Source organism: Vicugna pacos, chromosome 8 (genome assembly GCF_048564905.1).
Source record: "Vicugna pacos chromosome 8, VicPac4, whole genome shotgun sequence".
Classification (NCBI taxonomy): domain Eukaryota; kingdom Metazoa; phylum Chordata; class Mammalia; order Artiodactyla; family Camelidae; genus Vicugna; species Vicugna pacos.
This window is the reverse complement of record NC_132994.1, coordinates 42709344-42732924: the sequence shown is the minus strand read 5'-3', so window position 1 is coordinate 42732924 and position 23581 is coordinate 42709344. Positions and strand designations below refer to the sequence as shown.

Below are 23581 nucleotides of genomic sequence, written 5' to 3'. Positions count from 1 at the left end.
GGGAACTCTACTATTTTACAGCATTTCTAGTACTCACAAATTATTTCAAAATTAAAAGTTTATTACTAAAAGATAATATTCTCACACTCTCTTTTTAAATATATGAATATGCTTAAGATGATTAAGCTGCAGATACATACTTGAATTTTACACCACCTGTAACTTAACCTTCAGAGCAGACAGTGATGACGTTCACTGAAAAAAAGAATGTTTTGAATTGCTAATGCTCAGCACTCTCTAGTTCAGAGTAGTTGCTAAATGAACACTTATTACATAAGTAAATGGATCATTTTTGGTTTTTGCTTAAGTTTCAAATTCAGCACTTAGGATTCTTTACCTATTATTTATCCACATAATCTGGATCACCAGGGTTCATTCAGAAGATGTGGTTAACTACTGGAAACAAATAGCACTCTTTCACGTGAATAAACTTTCAAGTACACACATAAGCGTTTATCAAAATAAGCTAAGCAAAATAATATTAAGGAACATTATGTGTAGAAGTGAACATAAAAATCTCAGAATAAAATTTAGACAAATGAACTAAGTATATGGACCCATTTCTTCATAATCTATACTAACCACAGATTTATTTTCAGGCATGAAGGAAGTGATTATTTCTATTCTTGACTTGGAGTGATCCATAGAAAGATGACTGCCTTGGGCCAGATTGATACTAAAATCTTTCCCTGTGGTTTGGCATTATGTAGCAACAGCTTTCTTTGTTTCCGCTGTCACAGGCTTTTAATAAAAGTAAAACTTTTAGCCTAATTGCCTTCTAGACTTGTTCTCTTTATATGGATGGAAGAAACATGAAACGTAATGCATCAGCAGCTGGACCTCACCCATGAGTGTTTTGTTGTTATTCTTGTTCTTGAAACAAATATGGTCTTAACTTTTGGAGAAGAGAATTAATAGGACCTCTTCCAATTTCCCCTTAATTTTTTTTATCTCAGGCTTACTTCCTTGCTTGTTCTTTGTAAAATGAATTAGTGTTGCAATTTTAATTTTCTTTAGTCACTATTTGCAACTTGTTTCTGAAATAATTTGAAGTTATAAAAAAATTTTCCAGAGTAATTTATACACAAGTCATTTTTAAGCAGATATGAAGAAATTACTGCTTTGAATGTTTTTTTAAGTTTTGCTATGTTTTACGGTATCCAAGATATGATCTTAAGTCATGAAAAGAAGATGGTTGTTCCCTTTGAAAGCCACTGTGTCAGCAAAAATACTTAAATTGCAAAAAAACTACAGTTGTTAGGCTAGCAGCAGAAAGAAACATATCAATGCTAAAAACCTGTTACTTAGTAAGAACCTTGATAGTGTGGACAGTCTCAAGGAAGCTATCATGTTACAAACATGCATCTTCCTTTTAACTGGCAACTGGAACTCACAGGTAACTTGTTCATAGCTGGAAGTTAAGATCATGAGATTGGGATTGAGAAGGCAGATGTTAAGATTTGTAGTGCCAAGAATTATTTCCTTAAGGATGTGTAATTGGTTTAAATCTAAAACAAATATCTTTGTTTTATTGTATTTTTTTAGGTTAAACCTTGAAGCAAATAAACAACAAGAAAAGAAATAGAATGGCTTGAGTACTGTATGAACACCTGAGGATCAGCTTTGAAGATGCTGTAGAAGACAGGACCGAAAATTAAGTCCTGGGAAGAACTTGACCCACTGAGATCTGCGAACTTCCTTTGAGAAAAGCTGGCATCATCCATGCTTTTCCCATAAAGACACCTTGTCCCTTTGGTTCTCAAAAGGATAAATAGGAGCTGAGTAGCTGCATGTCCCCATTGCCCAAATGCTGGGAGTACAAGACAAAGGAACAATGGGACTTGCTGCATTTACCTAAGCAGGGGAACAGCAGTCTGCTGCATCTGTACCAACAATGCCTAGATGGTAGAGAACACTTTGCCTTCCAACACCTGGGAGACAGCACCACTGAAGATGGAGCCTGACAAGATCTGTGAACCTGCAGAGAAAAAAGGCAGCACATTAAGGTTCCATCTGTTAGAGTGAGGAGATTTAGGTGGAACACACTACATACATCCAGTGAAATAAGATTGTAGGGGAGATATATGAAAGCCTGAATAAAGAAAAGATATTAGAATGACTTCAGTGATTCAATCCAAGTGCAGAAGTAAAAGGACTTTTAGGAATCTAAACTGTTAATTCCTTACTAAACAATTAAATGAAATAATTCAAGATAAAAACAGTTAATTTTGAGTTCTAACTAATGATCAAAAATATCAAAGACAAAACTATTTTGAAGCACTGAGCAAAAAATACAAGGAGATGACAAATACAGTGCAAAAGATAAGAAATCTGCATAGTGGATCCAGGAGACCAGAGTTATGGAAAGAAGGAAATAAAAACAAAATCAAAAACAAACATATGGAGATGTCAAAATCCAGAAACTTAAAAAGTCAACAAAATTTAATCCAGAAGGGAGCTTTGGCTCTGGAGATCTCATACAATGGGGAGTCTCAGTCCCTGTTCCAAAGGCAGCTCAGGGCTCACAGTACCAGCCCATCCTCAAGGACCACAACTGTCAAGACACAAGCGCAAGTGCATACGGCACATCCCTCGGGCCGCGGGCTCGGAGTGGCATGACCTGCCCAAGATCGCGGTGCGGCTCTTTGACAGCACCGCGGCCAGGAAGCCGCAGTATGCATACCACAATGGGAAGAATGGCTGCAGCAGCACCAGGCACTTGAGGGTCTGCTCCCAGGTGGAAATGGGCAAAGTCTGCGACTCCTCGGCCAGACAGTTCAACACCCTCATCCCCTGGTACCTACCCCACCCCAGGAACAGGCACAACCACTGGGCTGGCCTCTGCAGACCACTTAAGTGGGATGGTTTCTTCAGCACGACTGTCACCAAACCAGAGCCCAGAGACCAGCAGGGCTGCCACCGCATGCTTGGCCCAGAGCAGCACCATATGGTGAGCATAAAGGAGTGCCCCTGCTCCCAGGGCTTCCCTGACACCTGCCAGCTGTTCAGCAACATCCTGGACAAGCACCAGCAGGTGGCTGACGCTGTGCCACCACTCCAGGCAAAGCCATTGGCTTGGAGATCAAGCGCTCTATGTTGGCCCAAGTTCGAGGGCACCTGAGTTAAAATCAAGGAGAAGACTACTGAGAACTAGTTTGCCTTCCCATCGCTCTTGTTTCTGGCACCAGGGTAAGAGTTTCTTGTGCACAAAACAGTTCACCAAATGGGAGCCTGCAAGCCAACAGTGGAATGAAGCTCTGAGGCATGTTGTTACATGACAGCTCATATAGTGGAAGTACGAAGCTGTTTAATCTTTATAATGGTTGGTGGTACCATTGGGGTTTTTCCACTGATGGGGTTTTGGCTAAAATGTTATGCCACTTTTGGAAAATAATTTAGCTTTTGCTTTTGGTTTTCAGAGGCGTTTACAAGAAACAACCCAGATTAAGTTTTGCTTCCGTTGCAGGATAAGCTAAATTGGGTTTCGCTTAACTGGTTTTGTGTGTTCAAGGAATTTGCAAGTCTGGTCTCCATGTTGTATTTTATTTTAACAGAGATGATGATTAAACACATAATGAAGCTAATTTTCCTGGTGCCAAGTAAAATTCTAAGCCTGTGGTTTGAAAAAACTTGGACATAGATTGTGATATTTCTAAAATAAATCATCATCATCATCTTACGGGCTGTAGAGGATTTAAAACATTTCTGTAAACGATTTGGGGCGCTCCCATTCGAAGGTGGAGCCTAATTTTGCTCCTCATGAATGTAGGAATGTTGGCTGAATTTAGAAACTTGTTTCTTATTAGTAGAAAAGGTTGAAAGTGGAATGTGTAGCTTTTCATGCTAGATCATAAAAGGCCATATGCCTTCTGCTCGACCTCTTTCTTTCTGTCTGTCTGTCTTTCAGAACATGTGTGCCTTTAAAAGTAAGAAGTCCAGCTACCCTGAAGCAGTCATCCTAGAAAGACCATATCAAGATTCTAAATAAGGATGGAGAAAGATATGTAAAGAGGGTCTCTTCTAGACTCCTGTTGTTTGAACTTTCTAATGATCAGTGTAGAAGCATCTACAGGTGGGTGAATAAGCCTTTGGATGACTCCAGCCCCCAACCTTCCACAAACTCCAGGCAACACCAGGGAGAGCAGAGATGGGTCATCCCTATTGAGCCTTGCCCAGAATGCAGATTTGGGAGTAGAATAAATGCTGTTGCTTTAGTTTTGGAGTGTTATGAAGCCAAATGATTAAAACATGACTCTCTAGGCTGATTTAATCAATTGGCTATCTAAGAAAATTAATAAATGACACTAGCCAAATGACAGATGCATCAGAATGGAGGGAAAGATGAAAAGAAAGGGAAACAATTGTGAGTAGCAAAATACACATTCTACAAATATGTAATTAAATATACATAAGTAGAGGTACCCTTTCTAAGAATGTGCTAAATAGGACTCTTGAAACAGAAAAATCACACCGTGAGTTACATGTTTGAATAATGAAACATTTTAGGCAAACAAAAGAGTTGGAGGGGGAAGGAAGATTGTACAGTAAGAGAAGCTTTCTAAATGGTTCAGAGGATGAAAAGAAAGGAGAGAGTAAAACAAGAGAAGGATTAGTGAAAATATCCCAGAGACCCAAATTTGGGAGAAATAATAGGTATTTTGTTCTATATTATGGTTGTGAAATATGTGTCTTTTTGAAAGCAGATAAAGGGAAGGTGAACACTAATGAAATAAAACAGTACAGTGGACCTTTCAAAATAATAATGGAAAAAATATACACATCAGTGAAAACAAAGGGAAGAAAAATTAAATAATAAAAATAAGGTAAAGCCATTTCTCTAAACTTTACCAGTCTAAATGTTATATAATTATATAGCTACCTAATTAAAATACTCTTATATGCTGCTTACAAAAAATACACTTAACACAAAGTTACAATGAAAGATTTAAAATAAAATGATAGACAAAGAGAGATGGAGAGAGAGAATGAGTGGGCAGGAATGGTAGTATAAATCTTAGGTTGATTATATTTAAGATGAAAAATTCTAAATAGGACATAGAGGGACATTTTTAAAAGAAGTATAATTTTAAAGTTGTAACAATCATAATAAACCTATGTGTAAAATTATACAAAGCAAAAACTACTAGAAATTTTTTAAAAACCTGCTTAAAATACAGCTAAAGAATTCATTTCCTTCATTTCTTCCTCATTTTTTTTCAGATCATCTATTTGTATTAGCTACTATTGAGAATCTACCTTTTCAGGTCTAATGTTACGTGACACACATATTTAAACTTCACAAAACCCAGTGAGTTAGTATTACTATTAGCAATAGGTGGAGTAACTGAGGCTGAGTCAGTTACCTGCCCAGGCCCGTGAAGCTGATGAGTGGCAGAATTCAACCCTGTCAGTCCAAATCCTGTGTTCACTTGCTTGACACACATGGCCATAAAATAATGTGAACACGTGAACATAAGGAAGTACTTGAAGATTTGCTAATACAAGAAAAATGTAGTGGCATCTCATTTTACTTACAGTCTTACAGAAAACTTCAGAAATTTGCATGCAATCAGATCTCTCCTCAACTTTTGAAAAAGCTCAGACTTTTTATTGCCCTCAGCTTCATCTTCTCCCACCCAAAGCATCAATTTCCATCCTAAATGCTTCCCAGTCATCCTGGACGCTCTCTGCCTCTGACGATTGTTATCTCTCCTACCATATCTCTAGTCAGTGATAGTATAAGACCAAGTCAGCTCCTTAAGATACATAAAGCTAGTTATTTTCTCAGGTGGAGCTGGAAAAAAGGGGTTGCTAACATCAGTTTACTTCTTTTCTAGTACTCTCTTTGGTGGGTGTGAGTAGAATCAATGAATCTAATTTGCTCAGAAAGATGTTCTGGGGATCCTTATGCATTACATTGGGAGTCTGGGCATTTAGAAATGGCGCTCTCTATTGCTTTTTAATTCCCTGCAGAATATAATACAGTGAAGCTTCAATAAATTGTAACATGGTATATGGTAATTAACAAAACATCATTTTGATTTTAACATTTAATAAAAATTCTTCTTGATGATTTATTATCTTGATATTGATGATACATTTTAATAAAGATGTATTTAATCTCTCCTTGATGCCCAAGGATGATATATATATATATATATCTCAGACTTACTGTTGTCTGTCTTAGAGCTGAATATGTATTGATTGCAAGACAGCCTAAAAAGCTACCTATAATATATTATCATTGGGTTGTGAAATATTTTTCTATCAAAAGAGGATGAGAAACCTGCAGAAATTTCAGAGAAGATATTATGTGGTTGTGAACAAAAATATGGACTTCTCCAGGGAAAATTTCTTAGCAGGCTTTATTCTTGGTTTGTGACTCCTAAGAGAGCCTAGAGCCAGAGATACCAATTTGATTTGGTGGCCTTTTCTAAAAGCAGGCTTTTGTTTTTGTTTTCATTTTAAGAGCAGTAAGCAGCCCTTCTCCTTTGCTTGTTTTCAGAAGAGACAGCGTATTCTTACAAAATTGAGAATGGTCAGCAATTGTCCCTCCTGTTTTAACTCAAGGACTGGTAGGTGACTGTATCTCATGTGAAAGTCAGTGAGCTGATGTGCTGGACTTTGCCAGGACACAGAGAAAGGGACTGGGAACAGATGACAAAGGTAAGACAAGGAGTATAGAAGCCACATGGCAAAGATATATGAATTTTCTATGCTTCTGGGAAACGATGCAAGAGGTTGACTGGGGTTAAATAATCATGGTAATACTTAGTTTTAAAATGAAGAAGACAGTCTTGAGAACTGGAATGACACTTTTAATAACTGAAGGTGACAGAAAAAAATGTATAGAATCAGACTAAAGTGTCACTAAAGATGACTGCCATTCAGCAGAAAAGGGGTGAGGGATGGATAACAGATCAGAGTTGGTAGGAGTTACTGGAAGAATATAGTTCGTCCATGTTTATACCCCTGTGAGTCAAGACTGTTCAGTCAAACTGAATATGTACTTCTTTGCACACTGTCTCTTGTGATTAGTCTCTTTGTCCTAAAAATAAGTGTCAAAACAACACTGATTAATTGTGGTCCAGTGAGCAAGTTCTATTTCCTAGAGGTTTTATTGGTCATTGATGTGTGGAGGTGGCATCTTCAATAAATAGATTAATTGTTCCCATCACTCATGAAATAAACTGAGCTGGGGAGGACAGCGCATAGCTTTTTGGATTATAGTGACAACAAACATGTAAAAATACTGCAGTGAGGAAAGAGTTAAATTTGTAAATATAAAGAGGTATTAGGTAAACTTTATAGGTCGGTATTTGTGTATGTCTGTGTGTGTGAGTGTGTACGTGAGCTATTGATATTTTTAAGCTATCTTTAAGGTAAATGAGCTGAGTAAGAAACTGATATTTAAGATGTGTTTATCAGCTAATATAGTAACAAATGACTCAATTTAAAATCTAAGGTGAAAGATATATGTATCTAAATTGACAATACAGTACTTCTATATTCTGGACCAGCTTTTTTTAGTATTTCACTACTTTTTATCTGAATTTGATACGTATTTTTGAACCCGATAATATTTTTATTTTATCATACTCCTTGATGGTTCAGGACACCTGATCCTAAGCCTTCTAATATGATGTCCTAATAAATTCACTCATTCCTGGTGTTCCAGGTTTTGTAGTTTCCAGGTAAAACTGCTTTTTAGCAAGGCCTTTTAGCCAGATATTTTAGCAGTTACGTTATTTCAACATAAGATGTTCTCTGCCAAAATCCCAGCTTATGTCTAGATTGACAAATTCTACCCTAGAAATGATTATTCATATAAGATACTAGTCATAAAAAAGAAGTAAGTGAAATTAATTTCTTTGCATTTCTGAGTTTCATTTGCTTACTGTTGTGCACTAATTTCTAAATTATGAATTTCTTAATGATACTACTTTTATATAAAAGTGGGGTTTTTTAAAATAACATAAGAAAACCTATAAAGATATATTATTATGATTTGGTGAAGGATAGTGGCTTGTACCTCATTCTTGGCAGTAAGAATCTACACCTTACAAGTTAATTTTTAAGTGTATATTAGTAATACGTATTATTTTTCAAGATGAATTTCTACAGATACAGCACTTTGAAGTATAAAAAAACACTATCCACAGTGTAAAGACATGTTCAAGGCCTCAAAAGAATTCATTGTTGAATTTTCTCTGGTAACTTGATTTAAATTCAGTAAAGCTAATGAGGAAAATGAAATACTTTTCCTAAATAATCCTAATTAATTTCTTAAAGTTCACTGGAATAAAAGTATGTCACTTTGGGAGACCATAAGAAATGAGATATTTTATGAATATTGTTTAGTTAGAAATTTGTAAAGCACAAGGGTTTTCTGAAAAATAATTTAAAAATGGAGCAAATGATATATTTTTTTACAAACCATGATTAGAATTGGGGATGAAAATCATCCCAATCAATATAATAATAAACGTGATTGAGCTCTCAATATATGCTAGGCCATAGAGCAAGTGCTTTGCATGTATTTGAATGTTCAATCCTAACAATGATTTTATGAGGTAAATATAGCACAGTGTCAGAGCAGGTTTGTACAGGCTTATGAAAGCCAGTAGTTAAATTTTCAGGAACTTTGTTAGTTGGTTAATATCTAGTTGTAGCAGTTTGAAAGTGGCTATAGTGGAATAATTTACAACATTGAAATCAATAAGCACTACAAAGTTATGGCTCTCCCTGCCCCCTTCCCGGAGAGCCAGTAGTTAAACATTTGCTAGCACACCACTGGATAGACACTATTGTTATTCCTATTTTGTAATTGAGAAGATTGAGACATAGAGATGTTAAGTTTCCCAAAGACTCAACACTGAAACAACATGGTAGATGTGAAATTAATCCATGTGGTTGCTCTCCTGCTTCTGTAAGTAGAAGACTTAAGAAATTCTGAAAAAAGATCTGAAGAGAGTCAATTCTGTCAATTTAGGCTGTAGCTGACTCGTTCCACAGAAGATTGTGTTCCCATTCCCTACGGATAGCAGTTGTTTCCAACCCAAGGTGAAAGCCGTTTTGCCACTTAGACTAAGATTCCACTGGAAAGGTAGTTGATTCGTTCCATGGCTGAGCTCTTCCACACAGGACTTCATTCTCACTGTCAAGGTTCAGGGCATCATCCCCTCTTTGCTGGATGATGAAAACACCTTCCTCTAGGTTTACTTTCTCAAATCCACTTTTTTCCTTTACAGCCAGAGGACCATTCAAAACAGAAATCTGGTCATGTCATTTGATGTTTAAATACTTTCAAAGATTTTCCATTGTTCTCAGTCCAATTTTTCTGGTCACTGGGGTTCTGGCTCCCTCTTACCATCCCTCTTCCCACTTTATTTCTTGCAGTCCTACATACTGTTCCATACACTCTAATTCTATGCACTTGTATTCTATACACCTGTAATTCTAGTGTCTGCTTCTGCCTCTGTACTTCTTACTATCTGTCATGTTTCAGTGTCTTGGCACCTCGTATTGAGATCTAGCAGTTCTTAAGCATTCCTAGTTTTCCAGGCAGCACAGGAATTAGGATCATGGGAACATTTCTGCATGTTAAAAAAATAACTTGACAGGTATTACGTATTTTGTATATGTATATATCACTTAAAGTCCTTTTCATCTATTATATAATAATGTGATGATTTGATAAATGGTAGCCAGTACTTTTTCATTCATAAGTATTGATTCCTGTTTAGGTGATTTGCATTTATATATACTGGGTTATTTTCTCCCTTTCTTTATCGACCCTTTGCCCCTCAATAAATTGAATTTCAGACAAATGTGAAAACATGCAGTACTAGGGAAAAATTATTTACTCCCTCTATTTCCTATGACTGCATTTCATTTTTAATATTGCAGCTACAAAAAAATGGACCTTTGAGAATGAGGTCCATTTTGGTGACTAACACTATTGTTCAGCAAATATCTGTGGAATCAAATAAAAGACTAAAACTCCCATTCAATCAGCTGGGAAATTGTGTTTGCCTCCTTGAAGCTTTCAGTTATTCATACTGTCTAAAATGTTCAGGTAGCTTAATACTCATATCTTAATAAATAGATGAAAGGAGATTAAAAGAAGTTAATAAAAAACATTCATGGAAAATACCTACATGGCTGGGAAAAAAATCTAATAAAAGTAAATAGAGTGAGGCCATAGTCACTTCAGTTTGGTCACATTTACCAGTGAGGATCTAATGTGTTAAGAACAGGACCTGAAAGAGTGGACATACAACTGTGAACCCTGATTACACCTGAGTCATGGGAGTATCAGAAACTACAGTTTGCTTGATGCTTTTCAAGAGCAGATATATTTACCTGTTGTCATCTATAAACAACTGTAATACAGGACAAATTTTACTTACACATACACAAAAAGCAGTATTTTCAATTAAAAGAAAGGAAGATGAGGGGAAAAAATTGGAAGACTGATGATTCAGATTAGTGTCAATGCAATTTATATTAAAACAGAATAAATAAGTTTAACCTTTAACTCCAATGCAAAGAACTCTCTTAACTTTATAATTGTGGGATATAAGGATATTAAAGGATCTTTAAAGAATTTACCACTGCTTACTTCATGATGAGAAATATGAGTTTTGAGAACAGGGAAGTGAAATGCTGAGATGATGAGAAAGTAAACAATGAAAGAAAAGAAAAAAAAAACTTGCTAGGAATGTTGGCAAGATTTGTCCAGGCAATACTCAGCCTGGAAGATAATGTCTCCCTCTAAATTCAAGAAGGTCTTTAATATTCCTTCCATTTCACCTGCAGAACAAAAGGTATTTGAAAAAGTTATTCAAAGGCTGAAAGGGTTTTTCAGAGCACATTTGAATCTAAGGTGGATTTTGCATATCTTGAGATTTTAACTTGCCACAGGTGAAATAACAAAATAGGAAAAGAACAGCTAAAGCCATAAAATGTAGTTGATCAGAAACTGTATTCAAAGTATAAAGTCTTTGTATTTTAAGGAATAGATATGAAGCAGTTTCAGAGAGAGTCTACAATTAGCATATCACTTTTGATATTGCAATAGTGCAGTGTGGTCCAGCACAGAAAGGACAATAGGCAAGAAGGATTAGAGGGTATCCAGGACCAGCACAAGTAAATAAGGATTTTTATTATCCCCAAGGCTTCACCACTACTGAAATTAGGAAGCTGGTAAGATCTATTTAATAAATATTCACATACAAATATATTTGGATTTTTGTACATACATGCATATGCATGTGTGTGCGTGCATGTGCACACGTGTGTATATGGAGAAAGATGATCCTTACGTCTATGGCTGGAGACCTGTTCAGCTACCAGTTCCCTTTGTTGCCAGAATAGCATGCAAGTATGCTTGATTTTAGGGCAATCTGTTTATGCCCATAATCTGTGGGGAAAAAAGATGATTTAGTTCTGAACCAAGACTGTAATGGGAATATAATTTCAAAAAGAATAAATTTGAGGTATTTACAATGCAACATCAATAGAACTGAACAACTGATTCAGTATGGATGCTGAAGTCCTCCATGACTTACATATTCTGTTTTAGAAGTGAATGGTTCAGTAGATACTTGTCCCACATACTTGTAAATGTGCCATTCTGAAATCGGAGTAGAATAGGTCCCAGTGAATAGGTAATGAGCATATCATTCTGCATTGGATGGATGAATGCCCCTCTTAAATTATAGCTTCAAATTCTAGGATTGCTCTAAAATGACATCTTTATAAAATTATTAGTGAGAAAGAGAATGTATAGCAGAATTGACTCTCTCTACTCAATTTTCTTCTGCTACTTCTGAGTCTTGAATTTACTTCTTAGCATTCTCAGTGCCATAAATCATAAGATTTACATGAAACACTGGACTGTGGGGGTACTCCATATTTTTCTTTGGTTGTCTAACAATCAGTAACAATATTAATATTGGTAGAACAAAGGAAATATTTTATTTTTTCCAGTATATTTTAAAACAGAATTTTCAGATGAATAAGAGAATTATTATCCTTTTAAAATTAGTTCCACCTTTATGTTAAACAAGGTAATGTAAACCTCAATTAAATATGAACTATTATATACATAAATGGTAAATTATTGGCTGGATGAAGAAATTGCCATAGAATTACCTTACTTAAGTAAATACTTGACTGTTTAACCTTTGTTTATTGTACCACTTGTATGAAACAAGAAGGGCAAATTGATTTATCATTATAAAAATAGGTTTGTATCTTATCTATTTCTTTTCCTTATGGAGAAATACTCAAAGAAATTGGAAATTGTTATTTTGTTTAAAATTATGAACATCTTATGGGCTAAAATTTTATTAACAAGGTGAAAGAGGAAAATTGTGGCCCAGATTTAGTGGCCCAAATAATTTCTTCCTAATTACCTCAAGTAGACCCATTAAAATAGTCAGTAAAAAGGTGATGGGACACTTTTATAGCAGTAGTAGATTTCTCAATAGCCCCAACATTGATCTAGGAAACACATGTGTAAAAAAGCATCTGTCACTCTTAAGGAATCAAGTCCTTATTAATCAATGCTGAAAAATCACAAACATTTTAAGTCTACAGTTTAACTAAAATAATTTGATAAAGATTATATTATTAAAAAAAATCAGGAGTAACTTGGGGGTAAGTTGCAATAAAATAATAAAAATAAGTAATATTGCCCCAAGATAACCTAGCTAATATTTCTCTTGGCTATAATAACGTATAATTTAACTTCTATATTTCCAAAGCCTAGCCTTTGCTCAAGTTACATCTCCTCTATGAAACCTTTTCTCTTTCCTTCAGCCCTCATTTCTTTCCCTCTGTAAAGCCATAAGATAAAAATTTTAATGATGCACTACCTTGTATTGTTCACTATGTTTGACTTTTAGTGTTTTGTCCCAACCAGATTGTAAACTCCTTCAGAACAAGAATGAAATTATATATCTTTTTCCTCCTCAGGGCTCATCAGAGTATTGAGCAAAAAATAGGTACTCAATAAATCCTATTGATTGTTATCTTGAATATTAAAGATTTATCAGAAGTAATTGTTTTCTGATGCTGAACTATCACTGTCCTGTAACTCAGGAGGATAATGTAAAGTTAGAAAGTAAAATACTAGAAACAGATGAACTCTGACTAGGGGATTTCTTAAGTAAACCTTTACCAGATGTTCATGTATTAAAATAAGAAATGCTAAACAGGAAAACAAATTTCAAATAGCCCTGCAGGTGTTGAGATAAACCCCTAAGGGGTGGCAATAAGCAGTAAAAAAAAACAAAGGGAGCACATCTAATAAGAAAAGCAAAAGCTACCTCTATAAAATATGCTCATTTTCAGATTAACAGATTAAATTCCTCAAAATAGCTTTCTCAGTAATCACTTTCTTTAGAAAACAAGCAGGTGTGAGATGTCATATTTGCATGCCCATATGATTTTATATAATTTACATCTGTCTACATGGACTGGGCAATTTATCTAATTGGTTTAAAAGTTAAGATTTTATTATAGGTACCCTAGAGATTTTTAAAAAGTTATTGTATTTCATTAAATAAGACTGCTTATCATGATTTACATATCTTTCCTGTCAGTCACTAAATATCTTGGTTATTTCCTTTGAATAGTCTTTACTACCATGCATTCTTCTCTCTTCCCACAGTCTTTACCATGACCAAAACTTCTCTCCTATTACATTTTAATTATTTCAGATATTTCAACTATTGTCATTTATTTACCCCCTCTACTACATAAATTTTACTCCTGGCAGTATTGCCCAATTAATCTCCTTACAAAAGCATTTTTATCCTGTTAGCAACACTCCAAATTCCCCTCATACATACACATATAGAACTTATGTTAATTTTTCTCACCTATTGCATTAAATTCCTGTACTTTGGCTTGGCTTGCAAAGATCTTGACTGCATGTACCACCTGACTGCTGCAACTTAAATTTTTGCTATCCTTAGTGCAATTCTCTGTGCACATGTCATGATTCTATTCACCTCTGTGAATTTACTCAAATTCTTTCTTTATATCTAAATTGTTCTTTAGGGTCCATTTCAAATTCATAATGTTGATTATGCCTACGTTAGCTTTCAGTGAGCTTTAACTACTGTGTATAATGACCACAGTTATCTCCAGCAGACCCAATTGTATATTTATTTGTTGACTTGTGGTTTTGTACATTTTTGGCTCTTTAATCATACTATATTATCTATTTATTTTCATCTAGGCTGTATATTTTTCAAAGACAGGGATATTTTATTATTCTTGTTAACTCTTAGTATAGTGCTGGGCACATATTATATGTTTAACATATGTGACCTAAATAATATACATGCTTCATTAAAACATTTGATTGTGACTCTTGTTTATATTACTGAGATAGGCATTACATAATAATTTATCCTTTCAAACTCTCTTCTCCTATAGTTAACAAATATATTACAGTTACTGACAGGTAGGATAACATAAAATTTTCCCCCAGTATCATGTAATATAAAGAAATAGTCTAATAAAATCTCCCACTACAGAAGTCCTAAATATCCACATTTAAAGCCAGTTAAATACATAGTTAGTCATCAAAAGAATAGGATTCATAAACATATATCTGAGAAAGAGCTGGTGTCCATGATGTAAAATGAACTTGTGCAACCCAACTCAGTAAAAGAGGCAAATGATCCAGTTGAAAAAATGAGCAACAGAATTGAAAAGACTTGGCAGACGAATGGCTAATAAGCACATGAAAAATACTGATAAGCATCATTAGTCATCAGAAAAATGAAAATTATAACCACAGTGAGATATCACTATACAATTATAAAAATGAACAAAATTGAAAATACTTTTAACACTAAATGTTGGTGAGGATATGGAGTATCCATTTATGGTGGGAGTGTAATTGGTGAAGCCATCTGTAAAGCTCTTGCAGTTTCTTATAAAATTAACTGTGCCCTACTTCAATACGTACCAATGCCTATCTAGAAGCTTACCTAAGTGAATTGAAGATTGTACCCCCAAAAGATGTATATATTAAAGTTTTAGCAGCTCTAATTGTGAAATCCAAAAACTACATTAAGAGAAGTCCTCATGTATCTCAACATGAGAATAGATAAACAAATAGGAGTAAATTTATGCAATAGAACACTACTCAGCAGTAAAATGAAACAAATTCCCAGTACACGCAACAACATGAATGGGTCTCGATAATAGCACGCTGAATGAAAGAAGCTTTACACAAAAGACCAAATAAATAAAAATCCATTTTTATGTAATTCTGGAGCAGACAAATAGAATCCATTTTGAAAGTAAAAAAGAATAAAAAGCAATTGTCTCTGGAGATGGGCATGGAGGCAAGTTCTGACTGCAAAGAGGAAAGAGGAAATTCTCGGTGCAGATGTTAGTGCTTGATGTCTTGAAAGCAGGATGGATTACATAAACACATGCATTTGTTAAAACCCAGTGAATGTACACTTAAAATTTGTGAAATTTTTTTGCACATAAAGTTTACCATTAAAATAAAACTGTAAACAAATATTGAACTATAATGGTATGCATGCTGATATATTTAAGGAGAAAATGTACAGATGTCAATTATTCAGTCTTAAATGCATTAAAAATAAGAGGTTTGATGGATGGGTAGTGAAGTGTTAAGATGTATGACAAAATAAGCTTAGTAAATTGTTAACAGTAGGATATAGGTGGTAGGTGCATGGATATTAACTAACCTTCTTTTAAATTCGCCTTGTGTTTATATGTTAATATGCCCTAGAGGCCAAAAATGAGTATAAGGCAACAATTCAGAGAAGTAAGAGTATTAAATTTGGAGCCTATCCTAAGAGAAACTACTAAACCTGGGATCTTGGGGATTTCATTTTATAAACAAGTAGATGAGAAAGAAGAAAAACCCTTAAGCAAACACAAAATGGGGGGAAGATGTGCTATACTGTCAATGAAAATATAAATTAGAATAGAAAGGAAAAAATAAGATTTTATAAAGGAAACTGGTGAGAAAAAATTCCTGTTTTGACCATTAATTTATGTGAAGTAAGAAAATTTCTGAAAATTCAAAATAACAGACTCTCTATAAGACTGAGGCTCAAATTTATACTACCTACATCATCTAAAATTCATGTAGTTATTAATGAAAGACCAACTAAGTTAAACCAAGACTTTGTTTAAGGACAGCCAGGAAAGCTGGAATTATTTTTTTTAAATTAGTTTAAAGCACTAAAAAGCTAACAAGATGCATAAAATGGTGAAAATTATCAAGCCGTGATAGATGGCAGAATTCCGAAATCTAGAAAATAAGCCCAGAATTCATGACTGTTTTACCTTGGGCTAGGAGGACAAAAGGTGAATTTAAGGGTCTGGCAATGGTGATAGCCCTCCAAAATATCTTTTGTCTTAGATTTCCCTGAGGCCTATACAAGTAAAAAATTACTTGCATAAAATGCAGCCTTGCTTTATGTCATTTCAATGAGCCAGAAGGTCTTAATTCCAGAAATAGTATTGAAGTGGTATGAAAGGGTAGCATTTCCAGGAACCTGCAAAATCAAATGCAAATGTCTGAATGAAAATAACATCATTTAGGGCTCTTTTTTTTTTCTTTACTTTAAAAAGTATAAAGTTGATAAAAAATAGCCAGATACATGAGGTTAAAACAAATACTGATTTCTGGCTACCAGCTAAGCTGTAAAAAACTAAAAGAGCATCATTCTTATCAAAACTATAAGAAAAGCTTGATAATCTTTTAAGATAATGATTTTTCTTGAACCTGTCAGAGAACAAAGACTGCAGGACAAACAACTGGACTGAAATCTAAGAAGAGATGGAACGTGAGCATTGATTCACCTAGGACAGAATCTGGAAAAAAGGGACATTAATCACCACACAAGTGGATAACAAGATTCAACTAATTTTTTTAATGAATTACTGAAGGCCAAATGTGGGGTGGCATGAGAGTATAAAATTCCTTTATAGAGTCAAAGAAACAGGGAGTTAGCTATTGGTTTGAGGCCTTTTTCTACGGACCTCCACTAGATGCTCAGAAATAAGGAATGGGATAAAGCTTGCTTTGGTTGAGCAGGCCTGGAGAGAGGAAGCAGCTCCTGCTGTGGGAAAGGCTTGAAGCAGTGTTGAGACCCTTTGCCTTAAGGAACAGAAGCCTTTAGCCACTAAGAGCAGCAAGCCCTGCTGCCCCAGGGCTCCCATGAAGACTCATTGTGAGTAAAAGAAGGCAAAAGAGAATTAATTGTCTTTACCTTTGTGCAGAGGAGAAACTATCCTGGACCCGATGACTAGAAATCTCCTCATCCTGGAGGCAAAGCAGGTATATAGAAAACCTCACAATCAAAACACAGGGATATAGAGCCTACATAAATCGGAGGCTGTACCAGGAAAACAAAGGAATCCCCCTGCACCTCTCCTCCAAGCACCGAATAACAGGCAATGGCAGTTTATCTCTGGGAGAGGCACAGAAATATGGAGAAAGACCCTCTCCGAGGATCAGGAACCCAGGGAGATCCTAGAGTTGAGAGTGGAGCGGGAACAGTATCTCATTGTTTATCTCTAACAAACTGAGAAAAATACATGTAATGTGTATATCCCCAAAAGGACTTGTATCTAGAATATATAAAAATTGGTTTCATTTCTACAAAGAGCTCTCAAAATTCAATAATAAGAAAATAACAAACGATTAAAATGGAAAAAGAATTTGAACAAATATCTTACCAAAGAAGTCATGTGGATTGGAAATAAACATATAGGTAAAAAAAAAAAACCAAAAAACCAAAAACTCAACAGCACAGTGATTAGGGAAACAGTGAAAATAATACTACACACATACTAGCATGGCTAAAAAAATGACTATAAACAATGTTGTTGAAGGAGGGGAGGGTTTAGCTCAAAGTGGTAGAGCACATGCTTACTATGAATGAGATCCTGGGTTAAATGCCCAACACCTCCTCTAAAAAAGGTAACTAAGTAAATAAACCTCACTACCCCCCCAACAAAAAAAGAATTTAAAAAAAAAGGTGTTATTGAAGATGCAGAGAACTCAAATTCTGAAACATTGCTGGTGGGAATACAAAAATGGCACAGATTATTTGGGTTATATTTTGGTAATTCCTTTTAAAGTGAAACATAGAAATACCATTATGTCCTGCAATCCCACTCCTAGGTATTCACCTAGGAGTAAAATGAAAAGCAAGACATAAATATATGTGAAAATTTCTGCAAATGTTTTTAGAAGTCTTATTTATAATTGTCAAAAATTGGAATAACTGGAGGTACAAAAGATTTAGACCTTTTTTTAAGTACTCATAGAACAATTATAAGATTGACCTTATCACAAAACATTATTAAGAATGCATATTATACAGATGAAAACTACAAAACTGAAAATAACAATGTTGAAATTACTAACATGATGATGTCAATAGCAACTATAGATTTAGATGTTAAAACACCCTTATAAATAATTCATGAAGAATTATTATATTAAGATATTATCATGGAAATTAAGAGTATTGAAAAAAATGGCTATTTTCTTTTTGGTCCAAGAAGCATTCCTGGAATATACGGTGCTGTCTTTTAAATATTCTTCAAGAAATGATTCTCTATTTCCAAAAACCACAGAAAAAAATTTTAATTGACGTAACCAATAACTTGACTGATAATTTTATGAGCTCTCATGTTCATTTAGTATATTCAGTATAGTAGAGAAGTTTGTCTCTTGATAATTAGAATGAAAAGGATTTTGAAAAAATAGAACTGCACATATATATTTAGATACATATTTACATATATACACATGCATATGCATCTACATCTATGCATATATATGTAGGTATTGTTAGTTGGGTATTATTTATATAGCATAAAGTGAAAACATTTTTAGTAAATTTACAGAGTTACAAAACCAATATTATGATTCATTTTTAAAAAACATTTTAATTATTCTAGATACCTCAGGACACTTTGCAGTAAACGTCTATTCCCACTCTCAGGCAATTGCGGATTTACTCTCTGTCTGTATAGATTTGTCTTTTCTGAATATTTCATACATGCTATTTTGCACCTGATAATTCATACAGAATAATATTTTTGAGATTCATAAAAGTTGTAGCATGTAATAACAAATGGGCAAGTATGCAGAAAAACAGGTATTTCATACATTTCTGTTGGGAATATAAACTGGTGAAGCCACTTTGCAAAAACACATTTTGACAGTTTCTTAAAACCCTGAAAACATGAAATTACCATATGAACCAGTAATTTCACTTCTATGTAGCTACTCTAGAGAAATATAAACACATATCCACACAAAGACTTATACTTGAATATTCCTAGCAGCATTATTTATAGTAACCCAAAACAGAAAACAATCTAAATGCTCATCAGTTGGTGAATGGATAAACAAAGTGTGGTATAGCCATCAGATGAAATACTACTTATCAATAATATAGTATCAAAGATGCTGCCACAATCAGATCCTAGAAGTAGCATCCAAAAAATTACCCTAAAATCATGCATTATTTTTTATTTTATTGATACTTATTCTGTAATGACATGCTTTTAGTTCTATAAATTACACAGTTTTTTTATAGCCCCATCAAGATATTTAAAAGGATTTATCAATTAAAAAAATGAGAAACTCTAAGTTTAAATTTATCATTAATTTTGCAGTAAGAGAGAAGGTACTGGAGATTCATTTAGGCTCCTATGTGAAAGTAGAGTCCAGAACTTGAAAATTCTGTTTCAGATCATGATAAGAATGATAGTTAATATAAAAGTTTCCTGCCCTTTATTTTGTATATGGTGAGTCCATTAAACTGCTTTCTAGAGGAGAGCTTCCTATACCTGGCTACACATCAGAATCTCTTGTGGTGTTTGTATAAAGTGTAATTTCCAGGGCCTAACCCCCAGAGAATCTGATGAATGGGTCAGACATGGAGGCCAGCAAGCTGTGAGGCTAATAATCACCACAGGTGTTTCTAATTTAGCCCATCTTTGGCATGTGGGAGCCACTGTTCTAAATGAAAAACCATCAGATATGTGCTTTCAGTGAGGAGAATTCCAAACACAAGACTCAGTCAAATGCTGTTTAAAGTATTCTACATAGAGTATGAAGGAAAGCTGATTACTTCTAAAGAGTTTCTAATTATTTTTAAGCATCATAGACAGCATATACTGGCAAAAGAAAAAGAAACACATGGCAATTCAGGTTTATGAATTTTCTGCACAATAAGAGCTAATTACAGTTTTCCTGTTTTTGGAAGTAGTACACTTACAGACAAAGCTTCATTTTGAAAGTGTTCTTTAATCAATGCAATCAGTCAAGTCAACAAATATTAATCGAATACCTTTTGTATACAGGAGATTGTGGAACATGATCAGAATAATGTATTTTCATAGATATTTAGGATGTTTGTAGCCCCTTTGTAGTTCCAAGGCATGTATTCAAATAAATGCAATACTAACTAAATGTATTATGCTTGAAATAATGAACACCTACTGAGTCCTTAGTATATGATAGTAATTTCCATACCTGGGCATTGCAGGTATTATAACTTTAATTTAAAAATATGAATTTAGACATAATTTTATTGTAATTTTGTAGATGAGGAATTAAAGATACCCGGATAGTAAATGGTGGAGTAGGTAGGGTAACTAGGTTTCTCTAGCTTCAATACTTGAAAGCACTCTTCTATATAAAGAATATTTCAAAGTCTAAAGGAAATTCAGATTACACTCAATTTTCCTTGAAAAGGGACAGAGAATAATAGGGAAAGAAGATGCCTTTCTAAAGCCAGAGTATATGTAACTGAAATTTGCACAATTTCGAAGAGTAGAAGATATTAAAAAAAAATAATGTGAGTAAAGCTGTCCAGATAGGAACAGACTGGATGGACTTTATGTGCTATTTTGTAGAATGTTTAGAGAAGGTTTAGGACAAAAGATAATCAGCTAAAGGCTTTGTTGAACCTTGAATGCTGGGCTAAGGAATGTGAAATTCAATCTTATCTGAAATTAAAAGCCATTTTCATTTTAACTTGAGGTACAAAATAATATACTTAAACGATTACTGGTAGCTACTATATGCTCCAATCTAAATATTAGGGGCACAATGATGAAAAGATGGGCAATCACTATTCTCTTGGCATTGACTTAATAACGAGTTAAAAAAAAAGAGAAACTAAACAAGCAAAATGATTATGAATTATAATAATTATCATAAAGGAAATAAATAATTGATATAGAAAATAACTTAGAGCAGAATGAGACAGTACATGTGCTTTAGATAAGAGGATACTGAGGGGCTATCTGAAGAGGTGCCAAATAAGCTGAAATACAGAGGATAAGAATAAATTAGCCATGGTACCTGAAAAGATACAGCATATAGGGAGATGGAAGGTTCTGTAAAAGCCATGAGGAGGGAAAGTCATTTGAAAGTTGAAGGAAGAGAAAAACAATACCATGTAACTAGAACTTAATGAAGGAGAGGAAGAATGGCTCAAAACGACGGTAAAAGAATCAGCAAGAGCCAGGTTTATGGTCGTGGTAGAATTCCAAGTGCGTTTGGATGCCACCAGATTGTTTTAAGTTGGGGAAAGACATGATTTCAATTCTCATGTTAATAAGGTCTCTTTTCTTCTCTGTGGAGAATGGCTTGGATGAGGGCAAGAGTGGAAGAAGTAAGAAGAGTTAGGTGTACTCCATGTATGGAATGACAGTGGCCTAGTTTATGTTGGTGGTAGTATAGGTTTTGAAGCACATTTTCCAAAACAAGTGCACCTATCAGAAATAGGAATAATATCCCTTAACAAACAATTGAAGTATCCATTTAAATGTCTGATCTTGTATGTGTAATACCTTATACCAGCCCATTGATTATGTCAGGGGCTTCTGTAGGTTAGACGTTTGGGTATAAGTTCTGCTTCTCCATTTAGCTGTGTGATCTTGGACAAATTACCTGAACTATTTTGGTTTTAGTATCCTCTAAACTGAATGATAGTAGAACCTATATACAGATATTTTATGAGGATTAAATAGAATAATATCTATTTCACAAGGTGCCTGTCACCCAGTAAGAGATTGGTAAATGTTAGCTAAGGCTTAATGCTATATATTGGTAATAGGAAGATAAATAAAATATGCATAAATTTTATTTTATGGATAAAATAATTATATACGCTTTTCTTCTGAGCTCATTAGAGTATTTAGTAAACAGTTTTCCTTAACAAAGCGTGTGTCATGGTGTATCGCCCTAAAATGGCTCTCTCCTCCCATCCTGGGGAACTCCAGCTGACTGTATCTCATACAAAAAGTGACAACTATTTTCAAATCCAAATCTCAAATTTTTATGAGGTACTATCACCATTGTTGAGATTGAAAGTTCACTTAATCATATTTTTCTTGACTTGCTAAAAATATTAGTTTTATTTCTGGAAAAGCTGGGGAAGGAAACATACTCTACTTATAAGCAGGACATTGGTATAGACAGGGAGGAGTCATTGTCCTAGATTTGCAGCTACTGTTTCCTAATCTCATCTTAAATTGGTCTTTCCTTCCTTTCAGAGGACAGAATCTGTCAGAGCTGGAGAGAAGACCACAGAATCTTCACCACTAAATAGAAAAGGTAGAATTTTCATTGTATTTGTTGACTTTCTAACTCATGCTCACAACTAGTATAAAATGAGTAAGAGTCTTGTGACACAGGACTCCAGGGTGGGACTAGGAACTGAGCTGTATCAGATGTGGTTATCATTAGGATTAGATGGAAGCAACAAGTTCTAGAAGTTGGTATTAGAAGAATAGTAACTAATGTCCATAGCTGATATAATGCAGCAAAAGGCTAGATCTCGAGATATTCCTTAGGGTTAGGAAAAAATAAACTGTTTGAGATAAGATTGAGAGCTTGGCCCTCATCATGGAGCAGTAGAGAGGAGAGAGGAAAAACTGAGCTTCCTCTTCTTGGTACTGGTTGAAAGTCTTAGGGGCAAGTTAGCTGGTTGAAAAATATAGGACTCAGTCTAACTTCACTTCCTTCTTTTCCTATTTAATACCGCTGTCTACCTTTTTCTCTTAGTCAGTCTCCCTCCCTCATGTCTAATTAGGGTTGGCCATATTCTCCCTAACTCTGACTTTCTTTGTTGTCTCTACCCAATAAAGAAAATGGAAAGTGTAATTAAAAATTTCTTTCATTCATTTAATCAAAAGATATTTATTGTATCTGCTATATGACTAGCACTGTTGTAGATTCTAGCATTATAGCAGTGAACAAGAAACAAAAATTCTTACCCTAATCAAAACTACATTTGAGAAAGTAAGGGGCCAGAGAATTAACAAGATAAATATTTAAAATATATGATGTGATTAAAAAACTAAGAGGATGGGATATATGAAATCTGTATGTGGTTAGCAATGGTTTGCAATTTAGATAGGGGGATCTATAACAAACTCACTGAGAAGTCTTTTGGGTGAAAACTTTGAAAGAGGGGAGATGACAAGGACAATCCAGGTAGAGGAAACAGTGAATGCAAAGATCCTGTAGAGG

General features: G+C 34.6%; 1 pseudogene; it reads left to right on the top strand.

The window, feature by feature from the left end:
• The first annotated feature begins 2187 nt into the window (after nucleotides 1-2187).
• The window catches only part of LOC140697866 (DNA (cytosine-5)-methyltransferase 1 pseudogene), a 148930-nt pseudogene continuing 127536 nt past the window's right edge, over nucleotides 2188-23581 (top strand).